An 8269-nucleotide genomic window follows, 5' to 3' on the forward strand; every position below is an offset into this window, starting at 1 on the left:
GCGCACATGCGCGCGCGCACACACCAGATTAAATTACTCGGATGTCAGAGTACCATGCAAATTTTTCCCCTTTAGAAGATATTGATTCATTTTGAGTTGAGTTTTGTGCAGGATGAGAGATAAAGGTTTAGTTTCATTCTGCTGCATATGGATTGCCAGTTTTCCCAGCATCATTTGTTGAACAGGCTATTTTTTTCTCTATTGTATGTTTTTGGCTCCTTTGTCTGTGTTTTTGGTGAGGCAGGGAATCTCTTGCAGGAGGAAACTTGAATATTTGTTCTGATGGCACAGGTCTATTTAACCTTCTTTCTTCAGGATGGACTTGATTCAACAGACTGGATCCCAGGATGGCTTAATGGAAGAGCCCTGACCACAAGTCAGACTGATCAGGTTTGAATCCTGGTGCTGTGATTAAATGATTGAGTGATTTTTGTCATTTTGAAAAAAAAAAGATATTGAGGTCCTATCCCCCAGTAAGTGTGCTCTTGGAAAAAAAATTTTTCAGGTGATTATATAAAGATGAGGTTATTAGGGTTGGCCTTAATCTACTATTGCTGTGTTCTTATAAAAGGGAGAAATGTGGACATACACACACACACACACACACACACACACACACACACAGAGAATGCACCATGTGAATACGAAGATAGAGACAAAGCCATTCATCTTTAAGCCAAGGGGCAATGATTGCCAGCAAACCTCTAGAAATCAGGATAGAGGCATGGAGAAGAGAACAATCCATTGGTACCTTGATCTAACATTTCTAGTGCAGGGCTATAAGAAAATAAACTCCAGTTGTTTAAACAGGAATTTTGTTATAATAACCCTAGCAAACTTGTACAAGGAGATAGTAGCTGGAGCTCATATAAGAACAAATTCTGGGGTTGAGGGGAAAGGCACAGGGAGAGGCCCTGTGGGACAATGTGGAAACATTAAAGACTAGAGGCCAGGAGACAATCTTTAGGAATGCTGACAAGGTCAAGGGTTTACTATAGTGTGCAGGGTGTGGGCCTGAACTCTTCAAGATAAACAGTCAAAGAAAGGGTAACTCCAGAAACCAGGAAATTATGTGACATTCAGAACATAAATATAGACATATACTGATGATCACATGTGCTTGGGTATTATTTTTATAAATATGTACATGATGAACAATATATGGAAAGAAATAGGTATGCTTTACTAAAAATATAGATATGCATATACATCTGGGTATAGATGTAGATATGTGTGTGTACATATTCATGTATGTATATAGAGAGAAAAAGAGACTCTTGCTATTTACATGTAAACAGTTATATGAAAAGTAGTTTGCCATAAGTTTCACTAATGTATGTGTATTGAGTGTGGAAGGAAAAAGTCCTCTTCATTCAGAGGCTTCTATCCTGCACAGCTGGAAATAAAATAAGTTGAAAGGCAACTAAAAAGATGAAATCACTGTCAAGGACGGGCACCCAAGGAAAGCAGTTTTATTTTTGATGTTTTGAAGTCATAAGAGTTATTTCTGCAACTGTACAACTTGATTATTTTTCCTTTTTTCATTTTCAGTGTTTGTCTTTCATGTCTTGGGGGCAAGGACATTGGTATTGCTATCTGCATGGCCACACCACAGTAACATCTCCCCTTCAGCAAACTCAGAACAGTCCACAAAGCCCACCCATTACACCACGGTTATTAAGAGATCACATGGGCAGCTCTGTTGGTCACATTTTCAAAGCCTTAAAGTGCTAGAGTCAGTCAAGAGGGCTATCAGAGAGTGACTTCTCACTGTGGGTACTCACTATGGGCTCCTAAAGCCAAGAAAACTGTCTTCACATTTTCTTCCTAAATAAGTGGGTCTTGGGTAGGCTGTGTCCTGAATCAGTAGGTGGGTATAGATAGTTACTTGCCCAACAGGAAAGAGGATAGAAAGAAATGATTATTTAATTCCAGAACATATGTAATAAGAGCTGCCATTTACTATCTACTATGTTCCAAGTGTCCATTTGCTAGTCCCTTAATATGCTATTATTTTATTTAGACTGGAATACTAGTTTACATTAGCATTATTATTCTCATCTTACTGGAAAATTAGCTGAACCACAGATTTTTTTGTTTGTTTGTTTATGTTCATAAACAAATAATTATGTCCACCAACTGAACCTAGTCTGACAACCAGATCTGTCAATTTTTAATCTACTATGCTGACCAAGAAAAATAATGGTTATAATCTAAGATGCAAGTCTTTTTGTTCCAAAAGCTTGTGTTTCAACCTATTCTTGACAAAAGAACTGACCCTGCTTCTGCTGCTGCATTAGTTCTCAAGATAAAGAGCTAATAAGTCTTAGAACTTCCACCAGTATGGTCCTTCAGCAGCTACTAATGATAGGAATTTCCTCTCTGACATGCCTGTCAGCAGTTACTGCCTGGGAAGTTTGTCCATGACCTGCAGGAGGAATTCCAGGTTGAGAAAGAAATCACTGCTATCCAGATACCTTGGAAATATGGTAACATACATTTAGGGGAATAAATAAATAATTAAGTAACATTTTTTAACCCACCAATATGTGATTTCATTTTCTTCTCAATGTTATTTGCACTATGTGCACAGTCATTTTTTCCTGAACATATCATGAAAAAAAAAAAAATCAACCTTGAACACGGGCAAAATTTCAAGTGAAAAATTTACTTTCATGTTTTATTACCATTTTATGCCCAAGGATGTGCTTCTGTCAGATTACAGGTATGTACCAGAAACAGTAATGGTCATAGGTTAATCTTGTTAAAAATGTTCAGAGCATACTTTTCTCGCCCCAAACCACCAAAATCAAAGAAGCAAACCAAATTGCAAAACCATCCACTATCCAGCAATAGAATTCAGTCTCTGTTCATAAAGAATTTGGAGGGAGAACATCATAAAATAAACCCTAACTCAACAACACTTAGTCTTTTTGACATTTTGACTCTTGCAAAATGTGCTAGGTGAGCAGAATCACAGGAAGGATTGCTTTGTACAAGAGTCGTTGAAAAATTACAGGACTCTCCTGGATAGAACAAAAACTCTACTGGGCCAGCCAAACAAAAGGAACCAGCTGTTAACAGGAAAGGGAAAACCTCTTCATTCTTCTCTCCAAAGGAAACAAAGAAATATTAGTGAAGCAGAAATCATTGTGCATGATACTCTGACTTCTGAGCAAAAGTACAAGAATCTTTTAATATTCAAATGATGTTCCTTGTTGAAATAATGGCTTAGAAAATGAAAATATGAAGAAGAAATGACATCAGGAAGTTTTTTTTTTTTTTTGTGGGGAATGTGGGAATGCTTTTCAGAAAAATACATCTAGGGTTAAAGACAGTTAATTGGACAAGCAGGTTTTCAAAGGTGGTGGCCAAAATGTTAATGGAATTCTCCAAGAAGCAATAAATAAACCTATTGTTTCAATCCAAGATACAACAGGGAATACTTGACAATGTAGAAGCAAGACCTGTTTTTTGAAAAGGCAACTTCTTTGCCTTTGAAGTGAAGTTTTTTTTTTCAAAGAATTGAAGTACATAGTAGATGTAAGCCACATGCATGCAATGACAATATTGGTTTAGCTTTATTCATTTTATATTTTTAAATATCACCAATTCAATCTGTAGATATCCCTGGTCTTTGAGTATTGGAAGTAAGAACTACAAGATCTAATGAGTTACTTCATTACTTTCTTTATAAAAAATACAAAAATTCTGCTGAAGAGTAAGCAAAATCCTTCAAAATGCCAGACCACCAAGATAAGAGCTTCCAAATTTATTCTTCAACAATTTATCTTGAGCATTTTGCTTTCTTAGCCACCATACTCAAAAGTCTAAGTCAATACACTGTTTGGTAATAATAATAATAAGGACAAACCTTTATCAATAATTGTGTAATGTAATATTCACAACAAACCTATAAATAACATAGTTTCTATTATCTCTACCTTAAAAAAGGAAGAAACTGATATAACTGATATAATATATATTAATAACATATAATAACCTCATCTGAGTTTACCACACCAGTCAGTAGAAAAGCCTGAACTTGAACCTAGGCTTGTTTTCTGACTCCACAGCCTGTGCTTTTCTGCCTTCTATGGGATTGCACATGCTTTTCTACAAAGGGAAGTTTAGAAATCTGAAGGCACAAGAAAGTGCATATTTTAATGCTCTTACTTGGTAAAAATAAATCTATAAAACTCTATGAACCAGGGTTAATAATCTCAGACGCACATATCAAACTTAAGATATCTTAAGCATAGATTGAAGGCTAATAGAAAAGGTATAGCCATGTCGCCTGGCAGCATCACCAGCAAGTAAAATAAAGACTATGCAACTGATCGGTTTGTCATTTATATGGTCTTTTAGTTGTGGTTTTGTTAGTGAGTCAGCTGATGGTGGCAAATTAAGCTTTCAGGGGCTGTGGGTGGGTAAGTGCTCTTATTTTGACAATAAGTTTCAAAAAGAAGAGAAGAGACAACCGGGTGAGAGAGAAGAGAAAAACACATAACAGCTGAAATCAGATTTTTCTGTTTTTTAAATTCACAAAATTATTTCCAGGAGAAACTGAATGAGGAGGCTGGTTTGAGGAGTGAGTTATATGTACACAGGAGGATGGAGTGACATGAAAAGGCTTCTTCATGAGGAGACAGCAGAGAGGGAGGGGAACAGCAGATGAGGTGCTGTAAGTATGAGGCGTGTCTCGTGGAGGCTGATCTTGTGGTTTCTATGGTACGACACAGCTGGGGGGGTCCATGATTTTTTCCTCCCACTGAAATGACACAAATATTGTGTGCCTGGAGGAGGGGAACCTGGGCTGGGAAAGGCCCATCTGCTCAGCAGCAACCAACGGGGCATGAAGTTGGACCGTATTTCACTCCTTCCGGGGAGAAGTAATTAATACAACAGAATATTGGGGTTCCATGATAATTAGAATCCTAAAATCACAGAGATGAAAGAGACTTTAGAACTTATGTACTTCCTGATCTTCACAGAGAACAGAGGATCAGAGATTAAAATATTTAAGTTTACCATTTGCTGATGAAGAAGGCATTAGAAATAAGTCATGCTGTTCCATCCTGCCACCCTGTGGTCTACTCTTAGCACACTGAGAGAGATACTTCTCAAGTGCCTTGCCTCCATGAGTAAATAAATCCATTTAAAAATGTTTTTCCCATTCTTAGCTGGGCTAACATGAAACAAATTTAACCAAAAATATTCCATTGTTCTAAATAAGGACAACTTTGGATTCTAACAGAAGTGAGTTCAAATGCTAACTTAAATTTATGAACTTAGGGAAGTTGTGCAAACTTTCAATTTTTACATCTGTATACTGGGGATGAAAAGAGTTGTGAATACAATCCCATGCTTTAATAAAGCGCTCAATGAGTGGTATTTGGTACCTACAGAATTATTACCATTGTATTTGTTGTTTTTATATAATAACGCTATTTTTCTTAGCCCTCAGGCTTCATGTGATCACTCTTCAGGTCAAGTGTAAATGGATATAGGGTGGTCTAAAAACAATTGGAGTCCTGGAAAGATCCCAGATGACAGGGACTGTAGGTGTTGAGGTATTGCAGGTGGTAGGATGGATAATTAACTACTGACTTCACGGGGAGAAAGTGACCAGGTGGGTAGGAGTTCAGGTCTTTGATCCTTGTTTCAATTAAGAAAACTTTACTTTAAACAGACATATTAATGTTTGGCTAAGATTTGATTAGAAATAACAAGAGGTTCCCCTCCTACAAAAAAAAGTTTTGATAACTACAACCCATATTTGATTTATGCACATACACTGCTATTGAGAACAAGGTGACATCTGTGCAGCCATGTTGTATGAACAAGCCATTTCGGGAACTGGCCCAAAAGACCTCCCCCCAGGAAAAGGCGCACAGGTGCTACCCTCAAGAGCCAATACAGGACAAACTAGGCCCCCAGGGTTTATCAAGACCGTTAAGAGATATCTGTCCGAGAAATGGACAGCTGCTGGGAAACCTTATCTATCAAGGACAGGGGAGGGGGCCTAGCCCTGATTCATCTCCTGCATAGTTCACCCCCTCCCTCCTCCCTTCTTCCTCCAGGACCATTCAGTTTTGGTGGGACCCAATAAGAATTAAATAGATTGGCAGGACCCAACCAAAAGAGAACAAATGTTTAGCTGTTCGAATGTTAACCAATAATGTACAGGTCTTTGTATGTGAATGATTGGAAATTTCTTAAGTAGAGTGTTTTCTCATCCCTCAGGCCGCTCCCCACTCAGCCATGGTAGTGGTCTGAGAGGCTGGTTTCGGTTGAGGCTTGAGCTTGCAATAAAACCTCGTTGTGTGATTTGCATTGCCGTGTGTGCACTTTGACTCTCTGGGGATCAGTCAATATTGAACCCCAATACTGCTTACTAGATACTTATCATCCTTGTGCTTATCACTTTGTGGATGACTCTTTTCTTAACTGATAATGAAAACAAAGGTAGGATCTACCACATTCTTCAATAATGAATAGACTCTAATCAAAGCAGGAGAGAGAAACACCTTTGGGGTAAATACCTGATGACATTCCCTTACTATTAAGTTGTTAATACACACTTATCAATCAACCAGTTCTTCGCCTTATGTACTAATTCAGCAAAAGCTAAGGATCACTGAGAGGTTCAATGATGGAGTTTAAAATCCTACTCCCTTATGACAGTTTAGTGTGACATCCCTTCAATAACACAAAAATGTGTAAAATAATTCATGTCCATTCAAAAATCTCAGAGCATTTCCAAGAAAATGATTCTGTACTTGATTTTGATTATAAAGATACAAGTAAGAGTCTACAGAGTGAAGCCAGAATCGGAGACAGGCAGTTAGTGTAGAAATAGGGGATCAGGTCAAATTGAGGAAATGGAGGCCATGAAAGCCATCTGCCTCTGAAAGTTGGAGACTGCCCTTGGGAGAATGGAATGTCAAGGATCTGCGGAGCCCATTGATTAGCAAATTTACCTGCTACTTGTCAGGGACTACGGGCAAGCTGCTGCTAATTAATGGCCCCTGGGCCCCTACCTGACTGAATCACTTTGGCCCTCCCCCTATCCCATCGCTTCTCACTTTTTACATCTCACCTGCAAAACCAGGTCTAGTCACACAGGTAGGAAGGAGAGATAAGGGGGCAGAGAACTGGAGAACAAAGAGACCTTAACCTATAAACAACATTGCCCTATGTAAATGTATGATTTTTAATAAAAAAATAAAAATAAAAAAATAAAAAAAATAAAATAAAATATAAAAAAGGCCAGGGATGTGGCTCAGTGGTTGAATGCCCCTAGGTTCAATCCCCACTGCCAAAAATAAATAAATAAAAGTAAATAAGCCAAAAAAAAAAAAAAAAAAGATGTAGGGTGTGCTCACTTCTTGGGACTCTAGAACATCAGCCATGGCCCCCTTCTCCCTCCCGGGAGAAGTCTGAATTATTACCTTTAAATAAAACCTGCTTCATATGCTTGCCTTGGTGTGCTTCTCTAATGTTCAAACTTCAACATTTGAGGAAGCAAAACTTGTCACTGATAAACCCAGGTATCAAGAGGATAACTGACTATCAATAATCTACCAGTGACAATATTCTGATTTTTGTAATTGATTTCCAAATGAAAACTAAAATTTATGTATTTTCTTATTTCTTTTAGCTTACTTGAACAAATCAGCAGAACCACGTCACTATTTTAGAAAGAACAAATCAAAATAATAAGACTCCATAGCAAAATTGCATTATAAAAGTAATGACAGCAATAAACATCACCTTTCTTCATTTAAAATTTTAATTATGAAAAGTGATGCCTCAAATGAGGTATTTGAATCAAATTAGAGTCAAACAAGAATAGTCAGGATTTATCTGTGTTGATGATGTCTTTCTTTATGTTGTACTATATTTATGAATTCATATAACTTTTCTAGGGGTAAAAATTAAGATACAGATACAAACTTTGAGTGTTCAGTTTGATCACTATGGATCACAGGAAAACAACAAAAACAAAACCCAACACAGTCTCTTTATTACATTTATCTCAAAGTGAAATTCTGCAACATTGATCCTCCAACTATGCAATGATTTTTTTTTTTTTTTAAACAAGTGAGTGGCAGGTTTATCTTTTATTTTTTCACATCCTTTGTAGAACTTAATCGAGTTCTGTGATGAAAAGATTGGCTGAGTAACTTTGAATATTAGATTGATTAGAGGTCAATTCTCTCTTGAAGCCATATGATTGAAATGTTCCTGTCATTCTTCTACTTCT

General features: G+C 37.3%; 1 protein-coding gene across 23 annotated transcripts in view; it reads right to left on the bottom strand.

The window, feature by feature from the left end:
- DLG2 (discs large MAGUK scaffold protein 2) overlaps positions 1–8269 on the bottom strand; it is a gene marked incomplete at its 3' end in the record, with an annotated part of 2081919 nt that overhangs the window by 528436 nt on the left and 1545214 nt on the right. The window lies entirely within an intron of this gene.

The sequence above is a fragment of the Sciurus vulgaris genome, assembly GCF_902686455.1.
Source record: "Sciurus vulgaris genome assembly, chromosome: 11".
Taxonomy (NCBI): domain Eukaryota; kingdom Metazoa; phylum Chordata; class Mammalia; order Rodentia; family Sciuridae; genus Sciurus; species Sciurus vulgaris.